This window comes from Eleutherodactylus coqui, chromosome 2 (genome assembly GCF_035609145.1).
Source record: "Eleutherodactylus coqui strain aEleCoq1 chromosome 2, aEleCoq1.hap1, whole genome shotgun sequence".
Lineage (NCBI taxonomy): Eukaryota > Metazoa > Chordata > Amphibia > Anura > Eleutherodactylidae > Eleutherodactylus > Eleutherodactylus coqui.
Genome location: NC_089838.1, coordinates 307,758,588 through 307,770,842, shown reverse-complemented (window position 1 = coordinate 307,770,842; position 12,255 = coordinate 307,758,588). Strand labels below are relative to the sequence as shown.

The window sequence follows — 12,255 nt, the reverse complement described above, 5'->3', positions numbered from 1 at the left end:
CTGCACCTTTCTTGCAGAATTAAGCGGCTTAGTTTGCAGATGCTCTTGGCAGCCAAAAATGCTGCGCTAACGAGGCCACTTGCAAGTGGTTGTTGATGCCATCCATGCTTAAAAATGAGTTTTCAAATCATGAAACTGATTTTTTTTCTACTTATTACTGAAAAAGGGTCTCAGCGGTTCCCATATGGTCTAGCGGTTAGGATTCCTGGTTCTCACCCAGGCGGCCCGGGTTCGACTCCCGGTATGGGAATGAGCATTTTCCTAAGCTTGCAACTACATCGAAAGACCCTCTGAATTAAGATAGCGCTCAAAAAGTTCATAAAAGTATCATTCAGGCTTGCCGTCTACAAGAGCACCTTTGCTTTTTCATCAAGAATGCCGTGACCCGGATTCGAACCGGGGTTGCTGCGGCCACAACGCAGAGTACTAACCACTATACGATCACGGCGACATTCACGAGCCAGGTAGGAGTCGAACCTACAATCTTCTGATCCGTAGTCAGACGCGTTATCCATTGCGCCACTGGCCCTGTGTGAGAGGTTGCCACTAATCATGCTCCCCATTTTGGACTTTTGCTACGCTCGCAGCCATATTCAAAGACCTCAACACGGTTGCTTTTAGCCCCTAGCCAAAACCCTTCTGCCTTGTTTGCTACCTTTCCATATTATCCAGTATCGTTTCGGTATTGAATGGCAAAGAGCAGTGCCTATCCAGTTAAGGCGGAGGGAAAAAACAAGGATAGATCCATGCCCCGTGTGAGGATCGAACTCACGACCTTCAGATTATGAGACTGACGCGCTACCTACTGCGCTAACGAGGCATCTTGCGTGTGATTGGTTGTTGCCGTCCAGAGATAAGATGGAATTCTGTAAGCACAAAACTTCTTTTTTTTTTTTTTAATATGTACATGTATATATCTACATATATTGGAAAGTTTAAAGCAAGCTGTGAAAGCAACTTTTCCCATATGGTCTAGCGGTTAGGATTCCTGGTTTTCACCCAGGCGGCCCGGGTTCGACTCCCGGTATGGGAATGAGTGTTTTGCTAAGCTTGTGCCTGCATTCAAAGGCCTGCACCTTTCTTGCAGAATTAAGCCGCTTAGTTTGCAGATGCTCTTGGCAGCCAAAAATGCTGCGCTAACGAGGCCAGTTGCAAGTGGTTGTTGATGCCATCCATGCTTAAAAATGAGTTTTCAAATCATGAAACTGATTTTTTTTCTACTTATTACTGAAAAAGGGTCTCAGCGGTTCCCATATGGTCTAGCGGTTAGGATTCCTGGTTCTCACCCAGGCGGCCCGGGTTCGACTCCCGGTATGGGAATGAGCATTTTCCTAAGCTTGCAACTACATCGAAAGACCCTCTGAATTAAGATAGCGCTCAAAAAGTTCATAAAAGTATCATTCAGGCTTGCCGTCTACAAGAGCACCTTTGCTTTTTCATCAAGAATGCCGTGACCCGGATTCAAACCGGGGTTGCTGCGGCCACAACGCAGAGTACTAACCACTATACGATCACGGCGACATTCACGAGCCAGGTAGGAGTCGAACCTACAATCTTCTGATCCGTAGTCAGACGCGTTATCCATTGCGCCACTGGCCCTGTGTGAGAGGTTGCCACTAATCATGCTCCCCATTTTGGACTTTTGCTACGCTCGCAGCCATATTCAAAGACCTCAACACGGTTGCTTTTAGCCCCTAGCCAAAACCCTTCTGCCTTGTTTGCTACCTTTCCATATTATCCAGTATCGTTTCGGTATTGAATGGCAAAGAGCAGTGCCTATCCAGTTAAGGCGGAGGGAAAAAACAAGGATAGATCCATGCCCCGTGTGAGGATCGAACTCACGACCTTCAGATTATGAGACTGACGCGCTACCTACTGCGCTAACGAGGCATCTTGCGTGTGATTGGTTGTTGCCGTCCAGAGATAAGATGGAATTCTGTAAGCACAAAACTTCTTTTTTTTTTTTTTTAATATGTACATGTATATATCTACATATATTGGAAAGTTTAAAGCAAGCTGTGAAAGCAACTTTTCCCATATGGTCTAGCGGTTAGGATTCCTGGTTTTCACCCAGGCGGCCCGGGTTCGACTCCCGGTATGGGAATGAGTGTTTTGCTAAGCTTGTGCCTGCATTCAAAGGCCTGCACCTTTCTTGCAGAATTAAGCGGCTTAGTTTGCAGATGCTCTTGGCAGCCAAAAATGCTGCGCTAACGAGGCCACTTGCAAGTGGTTGTTGATGCCATCCATGCTTAAAAATGAGTTTTCAAATCATGAAACTGATTTTTTTTCTACTTATTACTGAAAAAGGGTCTCAGCGGTTCCCATATGGTCTAGCGGTTAGGATTCCTGGTTCTCACCCAGGCGGCCCGGGTTCGACTCCCGGTATGGGAATGAGCATTTTCCTAAGCTTGCAACTACATCGAAAGACCCTCTGAATTAAGATAGCGCTCAAAAAGTTCATAAAAGTATCATTCAGGCTTGCCGTCTACAAGAGCACCTTTGCTTTTTCATCAAGAATGCCGTGACCCGGATTCGAACCGGGGTTGCTGCGGCCACAACGCAGAGTACTAACCACTATACGATCACGGCGACATTCACGAGCCAGGTAGGAGTCGAACCTACAATCTTCTGATCCGTAGTCAGACGCGTTATCCATTGCGCCACTGGCCCTGTGTGAGAGGTTGCCACTAATCATGCTCCCCATTTTGGACTTTTGCTACGCTCGCAGCCATATTCAAAGACCTCAACACGGTTGCTTTTAGCCCCTAGCCAAAACCCTTCTGCCTTGTTTGCTACCTTTCCATATTATCCAGTATCGTTTCGGTATTGAATGGCAAAGAGCAGTGCCTATCCAGTTAAGGCGGAGGGAAAAAACAAGGATAGATCCATGCCCCGTGTGAGGATCGAACTCACGACCTTCAGATTATGAGACTGACGCGCTACCTACTGCGCTAACGAGGCATCTTGCGTGTGATTGGTTGTTGCCGTCCAGAGATAAGATGGAATTCTGTAAGCACAAAACTTCTTTTTTTTTTTTTTTAATATGTACATGTATATATCTACATATATTGGAAAGTTTAAAGCAAGCTGTGAAAGCAACTTTTCCCATATGGTCTAGCGGTTAGGATTCCTGGTTTTCACCCAGGCGGCCCGGGTTCGACTCCCGGTATGGGAATGAGTGTTTTGCTAAGCTTGTGCCTGCATTCAAAGGCCTGCACCTTTCTTGCAGAATTAAGCGGCTTAGTTTGCAGATGCTCTTGGCAGCCAAAAATGCTGCGCTAACGAGGCCACTTGCAAGTGGTTGTTGATGCCATCCATGCTTAAAAATGAGTTTTCAAATCATGAAACTGATTTTTTTTCTACTTATTACTGAAAAAGGGTCTCAGCGGTTCCCATATGGTCTAGCGGTTAGGATTCCTGGTTCTCACCCAGGCGGCCCGGGTTCGACTCCCGGTATGGGAATGAGCATTTTCCTAAGCTTGCAACTACATCGAAAGACCCTCTGAATTAAGATAGCGCTCAAAAAGTTCATAAAAGTATCATTCAGGCTTGCCGTCTACAAGAGCACCTTTGCTTTTTCATCAAGAATGCCGTGACCCGGATTCAAACCGGGGTTGCTGCGGCCACAACGCAGAGTACTAACCACTATACGATCACGGCGACATTCACGAGCCAGGTAGGAGTCGAACCTACAATCTTCTGATCCGTAGTCAGACGCGTTATCCATTGCGCCACTGGCCCTGTGTGAGAGGTTGCCACTAATCATGCTCCCCATTTTGGACTTTTGCTACGCTCGCAGCCATATTCAAAGACCTCAACACGGTTGCTTTTAGCCCCTAGCCAAAACCCTTCTGCCTTGTTTGCTACCTTTCCATATTATCCAGTATCGTTTCGGTATTGAATGGCAAAGAGCAGTGCCTATCCAGTTAAGGCGGAGGGAAAAAACAAGGATAGATCCATGCCCCGTGTGAGGATCGAACTCACGACCTTCAGATTATGAGACTGACGCGCTACCTACTGCGCTAACGAGGCATCTTGCGTGTGATTGGTTGTTGCCGTCCAGAGATAAGATGGAATTCTGTAAGCACAAAACTTCTTTTTTTTTTTTTTTAATATGTACATGTATATATCTACATATATTGGAAAGTTTAAAGCAAGCTGTGAAAGCAACTTTTCCCATATGGTCTAGCGGTTAGGATTCCTGGTTTTCACCCAGGCGGCCCGGGTTCGACTCCCGGTATGGGAATGAGTGTTTTGCTAAGCTTGTGCCTGCATTCAAAGGCCTGCACCTTTCTTGCAGAATTAAGCGGCTTAGTTTGCAGATGCTCTTGGCAGCCAAAAATGCTGCGCTAACGAGGCCACTTGCAAGTGGTTGTTGATGCCATCCATGCTTAAAAATGAGTTTTCAAATCATGAAACTGATTTTTTTTCTACTTATTACTGAAAAAGGGTCTCAGCGGTTCCCATATGGTCTAGCGGTTAGGATTCCTGGTTCTCACCCAGGCGGCCCGGGTTCGACTCCCGGTATGGGAATGAGCATTTTCCTAAGCTTGCAACTACATCGAAAGACCCTCTGAATTAAGATAGCGCTCAAAAAGTTCATAAAAGTATCATTCAGGCTTGCCGTCTACAAGAGCACCTTTGCTTTTTCATCAAGAATGCCGTGACCCGGATTCGAACCGGTGTTGCTGCGGCCACAACGCAGAGTACTAACCACTATACGATCACGGCGACATTCACGAGCCAGGTAGGAGTCGAACCTACAATCTTCTGATCCGTAGTCAGACGCGTTATCCATTGCGCCACTGGCCCTGTGTGAGAGGTTGCCACTAATCATGCTCCCCATTTTGGACTTTTGCTACGCTCGCAGCCATATTCAAAGACCTCAACACGGTTGCTTTTAGCCCCTAGCCAAAACCCTTCTGCCTTGTTTGCTACCTTTCCATATTATCCAGTATCGTTTCGGTATTGAATGGCAAAGAGCAGTGCCTATCCAGTTAAGGCGGAGGGAAAAAACAAGGATAGATCCATGCCCCGTGTGAGGATCGAACTCACGACCTTCAGATTATGAGACTGACGCGCTACCTACTGCGCTAACGAGGCATCTTGCGTGTGATTGGTTGTTGCCGTCCAGAGATAAGATGGAATTCTGTAAGCACAAAACTTCTTTTTTTTTTTTTTTTTAATATGTACATGTATATATCTACATATATTGGAAAGTTTAAAGCAAGCTGTGAAAGCAACTTTTCCCATATGGTCTAGCGGTTAGGATTCCTGGTTTTCACCCAGGCGGCCCGGGTTCGACTCCCGGTATGGGAATGAGTGTTTTGCTAAGCTTGTGCCTGCATTCAAAGGCCTGCACCTTTCTTGCAGAATTAAGCCGCTTAGTTTGCAGATGCTCTTGGCAGCCAAAAATGCTGCGCTAACGAGGCCACTTGCAAGTGGTTGTTGATGCCATCCATGCTTAAAAATGAGTTTTCAAATCATGAAACTGATTTTTTTTCTACTTATTACTGAAAAAGGGTCTCAGCGGTTCCCATATGGTCTAGCGGTTAGGATTCCTGGTTCTCACCCAGGCGGCCCGGGTTCGACTCCCGGTATGGGAATGAGCATTTTCCTAAGCTTGCAACTACATCGAAAGACCCTCTGAATTAAGATAGCGCTCAAAAAGTTCATAAAAGTATCATTCAGGCTTGCCGTCTACAAGAGCACCTTTGCTTTTTCATCAAGAATGCCGTGACCCGGATTCGAACCGGGGTTGCTGCGGCCACAACGCAGAGTACTAACCACTATACGATCACGGCGACATTCACGAGCCAGGTAGGAGTCGAACCTACAATCTTCTGATCCGTAGTCAGACGCGTTATCCATTGCGCCACTGGCCCTGTGTGAGAGGTTGCCACTAATCATGCTCCCCATTTTGGACTTTTGCTACGCTCGCAGCCATATTCAAAGACCTCAACACGGTTGCTTTTAGCCCCTAGCCAAAACCCTTCTGCCTTGTTTGCTACCTTTCCATATTATCCAGTATCGTTTCGGTATTGAATGGCAAAGAGCAGTGCCTATCCAGTTAAGGCGGAGGGAAAAAACAAGGATAGATCCATGCCCCGTGTGAGGATCGAACTCACGACCTTCAGATTATGAGACTGACGCGCTACCTACTGCGCTAACGAGGCATCTTGCGTGTGATTGGTTGTTGCCGTCCAGAGATAAGATGGAATTCTGTAAGCACAAAACTTCTTTTTTTTTTTTTTTAATATGTACATGTATATATCTACATATATTGGAAAGTTTAAAGCAAGCTGTGAAAGCAACTTTTCCCATATGGTCTAGCGGTTAGGATTCCTGGTTTTCACCCAGGCGGCCCGGGTTCGACTCCCGGTATGGGAATGAGTGTTTTGCTAAGCTTGTGCCTGCATTCAAAGGCCTGCACCTTTCTTGCAGAATTAAGCGGCTTAGTTTGCAGATGCTCTTGGCAGCCAAAAATGCTGCGCTAACGAGGCCACTTGCAAGTGGTTGTTGATGCCATCCATGCTTAAAAATGAGTTTTCAAATCATGAAACTGATTTTTTTTCTACTTATTACTGAAAAAGGGTCTCAGCGGTTCCCATATGGTCTAGCGGTTAGGATTCCTGGTTCTCACCCAGGCGGCCCGGGTTCGACTCCCGGTATGGGAATGAGCATTTTCCTAAGCTTGCAACTACATCGAAAGACCCTCTGAATTAAGATAGCGCTCAAAAAGTTTATAAAAGTATCATTCAGGCTTGCCGTCTACAAGAGCACCTTTGCTTTTTCATCAAGAATGCCGTGACCCGGATTCGAACCAGGGTTGCTGCAGCCACAACGCAGAGTACTAACCACTATACGATCACGGCGACATTCACGAGCCAGGTAGGAGTCGAACCTACAATCTTCTGATCCGTAGTCAGACGCGTTATCCATTGCGCCACTGGCCCTGTGTGAGAGCTTGCCACTAATCATGCTCCCCATTTTGGACTTTTGCTACGCTCGCAGCCATATTCAAAGACCTCAACACGGTTGCTTTTAGCCCCTAGCCAAAACCCTTCTGCCTTGTTTGCTACCTTTCCATATTATCCAGTATCGTTTCGGTATTGAATGGCAAAGAGCAGTGCCTATCCAGTTAAGGCGGAGGGAAAAAACAAGGATAGATCCATGCCCCGTGTGAGGATCGAACTCACGACCTTCAGATTATGAGACTGACGCGCTACCTACTGCGCTAACGAGGCATCTTGCGTGTGATTGGTTGTTGCCGTCCAGAGATAAGATGGAATTCTGTAAGCACAAAACTTCTTTTTTTTTTTTTTTAATATGTCCATGTATATATCTACATATATTGGAAAGTTTAAAGCAAGCTGTGAAAGCAACTTTTCCCATATGGTCTAGCGGTTAGGATTCCTGGTTTTCACCCAGGCGGCCCGGGTTCGACTCCCGGTATGGGAATGAGTGTTTTGCTAAGCTTGTGCCTGCATTCAAAGGCCTGCACCTTTCTTGCAGAATTAAGCGGCTTAGTTTGCAGATGCTCTTGGCAGCCAAAAATGCTGCGCTAACGAGGCCACTTGCAAGTGGTTGTTGATGCCATCCATGCTTAAAAATGAGTTTTCAAATCATGAAACTGATTTTTTTTCTACTTATTACTGAAAAAGGGTCTCAGCGGTTCCCATATGGTCTAGCGGTTAGGATTCCTGGTTCTCACCCAGGCGGCCCGGGTTCGACTCCCGGTATGGGAATGAGCATTTTCCTAAGCTTGCAACTACATCGAAAGACCCTCTGAATTAAGATAGCGCTCAAAAAGTTCATAAAAGTATCATTCAGGCTTGCCGTCTACAAGAGCACCTTTGCTTTTTCATCAAGAATGCCGTGACCCGGATTCGAACCGGGGTTGCTGCGGCCACAACGCAGAGTACTAACCACTATACGATCACGGCGACATTCACGAGCCAGGTAGGAGTCGAACCTACAATCTTCTGATCCGTAGTCAGACGCGTTATCCATTGCGCCACTGGCCCTGTGTGAGAGGTTGCCACTAATCATGCTCCCCATTTTGGACTTTTGCTACGCTCGCAGCCATATTCAAAGACCTCAACACGGTTGCTTTTAGCCCCTAGCCAAAACCCTTCTGCCTTGTTTGCTACCTTTCCATATTATCCAGTATCGTTTCGGTATTGAATGGCAAAGAGCAGTGCCTATCCAGTTAAGGCGGAGGGAAAAAACAAGGATAGATCCATGCCCCGTGTGAGGATCGAACTCACGACCTTCAGATTATGAGACTGACGCGCTACCTACTGCGCTAACGAGGCATCTTGCGTGTGATTGGTTGTTGCCGTCCAGAGATAAGATGGAATTCTGTAAGCACAAAACTTCTTTTTTTTTTTTTTTTTTTTTTTTTTTTTTTAATATGTACATGTATATATCTACATATATTGGAAAGTTTAAAGCAAGCTGTGAAAGCAACTTTTCTCATATGGTCTAGCGGTTAGGATTCCTGGTTTTCACCCAGGCGGCCCGGGTTCGACTCCCGGTATGGGAATGAGTGTTTTGCTAAGCTTGTGCCTGCATTCAAAGGCCTGCACCTTTCTTGCAGAATTAAGCGGCTTAGTTTGCAGATGCTCTTGGCAGCCAAAAATGCTGCGCTAACGAGGCCACTTGCAAGTGGTTGTTGATGCCATCCATGCTTAAAAATGAGTTTTCAAATCATGAAACTGATTTTTTTTCTACTTATTACTGAAAAAGGGTCTCAGCGGTTCCCATATGGTCTAGCGGTTAGGATTCCTGGTTCTCACCCAGGCGGCCCGGGTTCGACTCCCGGTATGGGAATGAGCATTTTCCTAAGCTTGCAACTACATCGAAAGACCCTCTGAATTAAGATAGCGCTCAAAAAGTTCATAAAAGTATCATTCAGGCTTGCCGTCTACAAGAGCACCTTTGCTTTTTTATCAAGAATGCCGTGACCCGGATTCGAACCAGGGTTGCTGCGGCCACAACGCAGAGTACTAACCACTATACGATCACGGCGACATTCACGAGCCAGGTAGGAGTCGAACCTACAATCTTCTGATCCGTAGTCAGACGCGTTATCCATTGCGCCACTGGCCCTGTGTGAGAGGTTGCCACTAATCATGCTCCCCATTTTGGACTTTTGCTACGCTCGCAGCCATATTCAAAGACCTCAACACGGTTGCTTTTAGCCCCTAGCCAAAACCCTTCTGCCTTGTTTGCTACCTTTCCATATTATCCAGTATCGTTTCGGTATTGAATGGCAAAGAGCAGTGCCTATCCAGTTAAGGCGGAGGGAAAAAACAAGGATAGATCCATGCCCCGTGTGAGGATCGAACTCACGACCTTCAGATTATGAGACTGACGCGCTACCTACTGCGCTAACGAGGCATCTTGCGTGTGATTGGTTGTTGCCGTCCAGAGATAAGATGGAATTCTGTAAGCACAAAACTTCTTTTTTTTTTTTTTTTAATATGTACATGTATATATCTACATATATTGGAAAGTTTAAAGCAAGCTGTGAAAGCAACTTTTCCCATATGGTCTAGCGGTTAGGATTCCTGGTTTTCACCCAGGCGGCCCGGGTTCGACTCCCGGTATGGGAATGAGTGTTTTGCTAAGCTTGTGCCTGCATTCAAAGGCCTGCACCTTTCTTGCAGAATTAAGCGGCTTAGTTTGCAGATGCTCTTGGCAGCCAAAAATGCTGCGCTAACGAGGCCACTTGCAAGTGGTTGTTGATGCCATCCATGCTTAAAAATGAGTTTTCAAATCATGAAACTGATTTTTTTTCTACTTATTACTGAAAAAGGGTCTCAGCGGTTCCCATATGGTCTAGCGGTTAGGATTCCTGGTTCTCACCCAGGCGGCCCGGGTTCGACTCCCGGTATGGGAATGAGCATTTTCCTAAGCTTGCAACTACATCGAAAGACCCTCTGAATTAAGATAGCGCTCAAAAAGTTTATAAAAGTATCATTCAGGCTTGCCGTCTACAAGAGCACCTTTGCTTTTTCATCAAGAATGCCGTGACCCGGATTCGAACCAGGGTTGCTGCAGCCACAACGCAGAGTACTAACCACTATACGATCACGGCGACATTCACGAGCCAGGTAGGAGTCGAACCTACAATCTTCTGATCCGTAGTCAGACGCGTTATCCATTGCGCCACTGGCCCTGTGTGAGAGGTTGCCACTAATCATGCTCCCCATTTTGGACTTTTGCTACGCTCGCAGCCATATTCAAAGACCTCAACACGGTTGCTTTTAGCCCCTAGCCAAAACCCTTCTGCCTTGTTTGCTACCTTTCCATATTATCCAGTATCGTTTCGGTATTGAATGGCAAAGAGCAGTGCCTATCCAGTTAAGGCGGAGGGAAAAAACAAGGATAGATCCATGCCCCGTGTGAGGATCGAACTCACGACCTTCAGATTATGAGACTGACTCGCTACCTACTGCGCTAACGAGGCATCTTGCGTGTGATTGGTTGTTGCCGTCCAGAGATAAGATGGAATTCTGTAAGCACAAAACTTCTTTTTTTTTTTTTTAATATGTACATGTATATATCTACATATATTGGAAAGTTTAAAGCAAGCTGTGAAAGCAACTTTTCCCATATGGTCTAGCGTTTAGGATTCCTGGTTTTCACCCAGGCGGCCCGGGTTCGACTCCCGGTATGGGAATGAGTGTTTTGCTAAGCTTGTGCCTGCATTCAAAGGCCTGCACCTTTCTTGCAGAATTAAGCGGCTTAGTTTGCAGATGCTCTTGGCAGCCAAAAATGCTGCGCTAACGAGGCCACTTGCAAGTGGTTGTTGATGCCATCCATGCTTAAAAATGAGTTTTCAAATCATGAAACTGATTTTTTTTCTACTTATTACTGAAAAAGGGTCTCAGCGGTTCCCATATGGTCTAGCGGTTAGGATTCCTGGTTCTCACCCAGGCGGCCCGGGTTCGACTCCCGGTATGGGAATGAGCATTTTCCTAAGCTTGCAACTACATCGAAAGACCCTCTGAATTAAGATAGCGCTCAAAAAGTTCATAAAAGTATCATTCAGGCTTGCCGTCTACAAGAGCACCTTTGCTTTTTCATCAAGAATGCCGTGACCCGGATTCGAACCGGGGTTGCTGCGGCCACAACGCAGAGTACTAACCACTATACGATCACGGCGACATTCACGAGCCAGGTAGGAGTCGAACCTACAATCTTCTGATCCGTAGTCAGACGCGTTATCCATTGCGCCACTGGCCCTGTGTGAGAGGTTGCCACTAATCATGCTCCCCATTTTGGACTTTTGCTACGCTCGCAGCCATATTCAAAGACCTCAACACGGTTGCTTTTAGCCCCTAGCCAAAACCCTTCTGCCTTGTTTGCTACCTTTCCATATTATCCAGTATCGTTTCGGTATTGAATGGCAAAGAGCAGTGCCCATCCAGTTAAGGCGGAGGGAAAAAACAAGGATAGATCCATGCCCCGTGTGAGGATCGAACTCACGACCTTCAGATTATGAGACTGACTCGCTACCTACTGCGCTAACGAGGCATCTTGCGTGTGATTGGTTGTTGCCGTCCAGAGATAAGATGGAATTCTGTAAGCACAAAACTTCTTTTGTTTTTTTTTTTTTTTTTAATATGTACATGTATATATCTACATATATTGGAAAGTTTAAAGCAAGCTGTGAAAGCAACTTTTCCCATATGGTCTAGCGGTTAGGATTCCTGGTTTTCACCCAGGCGGCCCGGGTTCGACTCCCGGTATGGGAATGAGTGTTTTGCTAAGCTTGTGCCTGCATTCAAAGGCCTGCACCTTTCTTGCAGAATTAAGCGGCTTAGTTTGCAGATGCTCTTGGCAGCCAAAAATGCTGCGCTAACGAGGCCACTTGCAAGTGGTTGTTGATGCCATCCATGCTTAAAAATGAGTTTTCAAATCATGAAACTGATTTTTTTTCTACTTATTACTGAAAAAGGGTCTCAGCGGTTCCCATATGGTCTAGCGGTTAGGATTCCTGGTTCTCACCCAGGCGGCCCGGGTTCGACTCCCGGTATGGGAATGAGCATTTTCCTAAGCTTGCAACTACATCGAAAGACCCTCTGAATTAAGATAGCGCTCAAAAAGTTCTTAAAAGTATCATTCAGGCTTGCCGTCTACAAGAGCACCTTTGCTTTTTCATCAAGAATGCCGTGACCCGGATTCGAACCGGGGTTGCTGCGGCCACAACGCAGAGTACTAACCACTATACGATCACGGCGA

The 12,255-nt window shown here is 46.2% G+C and overlaps 35 non-coding genes across 35 annotated transcripts; 9 read left to right on the top strand and 26 right to left on the bottom strand.

Annotated features, from left to right (window-relative positions):
* Nucleotides 1-376: 376 nt before the first annotated feature.
* On the bottom strand, nt 377-448 carry TRNAH-GUG (transfer RNA histidin (anticodon GUG)). The gene has a single exon. It is a non-coding gene; the product is annotated as a tRNA-His (tRNA).
* An 8-nt stretch (nt 449-456) lies between these two features.
* TRNAR-ACG (transfer RNA arginine (anticodon ACG)) lies at nt 457-529 on the bottom strand. The gene has a single exon. It is a non-coding gene; the product is annotated as a tRNA-Arg (tRNA).
* Nucleotides 530-747: 218 nt separating this feature from the next.
* Nucleotides 748-820, bottom strand: TRNAM-CAU (transfer RNA methionine (anticodon CAU)). The gene has a single exon. It is a non-coding gene; the product is annotated as a tRNA-Met (tRNA).
* Nucleotides 821-961: 141 nt separating this feature from the next.
* TRNAE-UUC (transfer RNA glutamic acid (anticodon UUC)) lies at nt 962-1,033 on the top strand. The gene has a single exon. It is a non-coding gene; the product is annotated as a tRNA-Glu (tRNA).
* Nucleotides 1,034-1,526: 493 nt separating this feature from the next.
* TRNAR-ACG (transfer RNA arginine (anticodon ACG)) lies at nt 1,527-1,599 on the bottom strand. The gene has a single exon. It is a non-coding gene; the product is annotated as a tRNA-Arg (tRNA).
* A 218-nt stretch (nt 1,600-1,817) lies between these two features.
* Nucleotides 1,818-1,890, bottom strand: TRNAM-CAU (transfer RNA methionine (anticodon CAU)). The gene has a single exon. It is a non-coding gene; the product is annotated as a tRNA-Met (tRNA).
* A 142-nt stretch (nt 1,891-2,032) lies between these two features.
* On the top strand, nt 2,033-2,104 carry TRNAE-UUC (transfer RNA glutamic acid (anticodon UUC)). Its single transcript has one exon. It is a non-coding gene; the product is annotated as a tRNA-Glu (tRNA).
* Nucleotides 2,105-2,517: 413 nt separating this feature from the next.
* TRNAH-GUG (transfer RNA histidin (anticodon GUG)) lies at nt 2,518-2,589 on the bottom strand. Its single transcript has one exon. It is a non-coding gene; the product is annotated as a tRNA-His (tRNA).
* An 8-nt stretch (nt 2,590-2,597) lies between these two features.
* On the bottom strand, nt 2,598-2,670 carry TRNAR-ACG (transfer RNA arginine (anticodon ACG)). Its single transcript has one exon. It is a non-coding gene; the product is annotated as a tRNA-Arg (tRNA).
* A 218-nt stretch (nt 2,671-2,888) lies between these two features.
* TRNAM-CAU (transfer RNA methionine (anticodon CAU)) lies at nt 2,889-2,961 on the bottom strand. Its single transcript has one exon. It is a non-coding gene; the product is annotated as a tRNA-Met (tRNA).
* Nucleotides 2,962-3,103: 142 nt separating this feature from the next.
* TRNAE-UUC (transfer RNA glutamic acid (anticodon UUC)) lies at nt 3,104-3,175 on the top strand. The gene has a single exon. It is a non-coding gene; the product is annotated as a tRNA-Glu (tRNA).
* Nucleotides 3,176-3,668: 493 nt separating this feature from the next.
* TRNAR-ACG (transfer RNA arginine (anticodon ACG)) lies at nt 3,669-3,741 on the bottom strand. The gene has a single exon. It is a non-coding gene; the product is annotated as a tRNA-Arg (tRNA).
* A 218-nt stretch (nt 3,742-3,959) lies between these two features.
* Nucleotides 3,960-4,032, bottom strand: TRNAM-CAU (transfer RNA methionine (anticodon CAU)). Its single transcript has one exon. It is a non-coding gene; the product is annotated as a tRNA-Met (tRNA).
* Nucleotides 4,033-4,174: 142 nt separating this feature from the next.
* On the top strand, nt 4,175-4,246 carry TRNAE-UUC (transfer RNA glutamic acid (anticodon UUC)). Its single transcript has one exon. It is a non-coding gene; the product is annotated as a tRNA-Glu (tRNA).
* A 493-nt stretch (nt 4,247-4,739) lies between these two features.
* TRNAR-ACG (transfer RNA arginine (anticodon ACG)) lies at nt 4,740-4,812 on the bottom strand. Its single transcript has one exon. It is a non-coding gene; the product is annotated as a tRNA-Arg (tRNA).
* A 218-nt stretch (nt 4,813-5,030) lies between these two features.
* Nucleotides 5,031-5,103, bottom strand: TRNAM-CAU (transfer RNA methionine (anticodon CAU)). Its single transcript has one exon. It is a non-coding gene; the product is annotated as a tRNA-Met (tRNA).
* Nucleotides 5,104-5,247: 144 nt separating this feature from the next.
* Nucleotides 5,248-5,319, top strand: TRNAE-UUC (transfer RNA glutamic acid (anticodon UUC)). The gene has a single exon. It is a non-coding gene; the product is annotated as a tRNA-Glu (tRNA).
* A 413-nt stretch (nt 5,320-5,732) lies between these two features.
* On the bottom strand, nt 5,733-5,804 carry TRNAH-GUG (transfer RNA histidin (anticodon GUG)). Its single transcript has one exon. It is a non-coding gene; the product is annotated as a tRNA-His (tRNA).
* An 8-nt stretch (nt 5,805-5,812) lies between these two features.
* On the bottom strand, nt 5,813-5,885 carry TRNAR-ACG (transfer RNA arginine (anticodon ACG)). Its single transcript has one exon. It is a non-coding gene; the product is annotated as a tRNA-Arg (tRNA).
* Nucleotides 5,886-6,103: 218 nt separating this feature from the next.
* TRNAM-CAU (transfer RNA methionine (anticodon CAU)) lies at nt 6,104-6,176 on the bottom strand. Its single transcript has one exon. It is a non-coding gene; the product is annotated as a tRNA-Met (tRNA).
* A 142-nt stretch (nt 6,177-6,318) lies between these two features.
* On the top strand, nt 6,319-6,390 carry TRNAE-UUC (transfer RNA glutamic acid (anticodon UUC)). Its single transcript has one exon. It is a non-coding gene; the product is annotated as a tRNA-Glu (tRNA).
* Nucleotides 6,391-6,883: 493 nt separating this feature from the next.
* On the bottom strand, nt 6,884-6,956 carry TRNAR-ACG (transfer RNA arginine (anticodon ACG)). Its single transcript has one exon. It is a non-coding gene; the product is annotated as a tRNA-Arg (tRNA).
* A 218-nt stretch (nt 6,957-7,174) lies between these two features.
* On the bottom strand, nt 7,175-7,247 carry TRNAM-CAU (transfer RNA methionine (anticodon CAU)). The gene has a single exon. It is a non-coding gene; the product is annotated as a tRNA-Met (tRNA).
* Nucleotides 7,248-7,389: 142 nt separating this feature from the next.
* Nucleotides 7,390-7,461, top strand: TRNAE-UUC (transfer RNA glutamic acid (anticodon UUC)). Its single transcript has one exon. It is a non-coding gene; the product is annotated as a tRNA-Glu (tRNA).
* A 413-nt stretch (nt 7,462-7,874) lies between these two features.
* TRNAH-GUG (transfer RNA histidin (anticodon GUG)) lies at nt 7,875-7,946 on the bottom strand. The gene has a single exon. It is a non-coding gene; the product is annotated as a tRNA-His (tRNA).
* Nucleotides 7,947-7,954: 8 nt separating this feature from the next.
* On the bottom strand, nt 7,955-8,027 carry TRNAR-ACG (transfer RNA arginine (anticodon ACG)). Its single transcript has one exon. It is a non-coding gene; the product is annotated as a tRNA-Arg (tRNA).
* A 218-nt stretch (nt 8,028-8,245) lies between these two features.
* TRNAM-CAU (transfer RNA methionine (anticodon CAU)) lies at nt 8,246-8,318 on the bottom strand. Its single transcript has one exon. It is a non-coding gene; the product is annotated as a tRNA-Met (tRNA).
* A 723-nt stretch (nt 8,319-9,041) lies between these two features.
* On the bottom strand, nt 9,042-9,114 carry TRNAR-ACG (transfer RNA arginine (anticodon ACG)). The gene has a single exon. It is a non-coding gene; the product is annotated as a tRNA-Arg (tRNA).
* Nucleotides 9,115-9,332: 218 nt separating this feature from the next.
* On the bottom strand, nt 9,333-9,405 carry TRNAM-CAU (transfer RNA methionine (anticodon CAU)). The gene has a single exon. It is a non-coding gene; the product is annotated as a tRNA-Met (tRNA).
* Nucleotides 9,406-9,548: 143 nt separating this feature from the next.
* Nucleotides 9,549-9,620, top strand: TRNAE-UUC (transfer RNA glutamic acid (anticodon UUC)). Its single transcript has one exon. It is a non-coding gene; the product is annotated as a tRNA-Glu (tRNA).
* A 493-nt stretch (nt 9,621-10,113) lies between these two features.
* On the bottom strand, nt 10,114-10,186 carry TRNAR-ACG (transfer RNA arginine (anticodon ACG)). The gene has a single exon. It is a non-coding gene; the product is annotated as a tRNA-Arg (tRNA).
* A 917-nt stretch (nt 10,187-11,103) lies between these two features.
* TRNAH-GUG (transfer RNA histidin (anticodon GUG)) lies at nt 11,104-11,175 on the bottom strand. The gene has a single exon. It is a non-coding gene; the product is annotated as a tRNA-His (tRNA).
* An 8-nt stretch (nt 11,176-11,183) lies between these two features.
* TRNAR-ACG (transfer RNA arginine (anticodon ACG)) lies at nt 11,184-11,256 on the bottom strand. The gene has a single exon. It is a non-coding gene; the product is annotated as a tRNA-Arg (tRNA).
* A 440-nt stretch (nt 11,257-11,696) lies between these two features.
* Nucleotides 11,697-11,768, top strand: TRNAE-UUC (transfer RNA glutamic acid (anticodon UUC)). Its single transcript has one exon. It is a non-coding gene; the product is annotated as a tRNA-Glu (tRNA).
* Nucleotides 11,769-12,181: 413 nt separating this feature from the next.
* Nucleotides 12,182-12,253, bottom strand: TRNAH-GUG (transfer RNA histidin (anticodon GUG)). The gene has a single exon. It is a non-coding gene; the product is annotated as a tRNA-His (tRNA).
* Between the last annotated feature and the right edge of the window lie 2 nt (nt 12,254-12,255).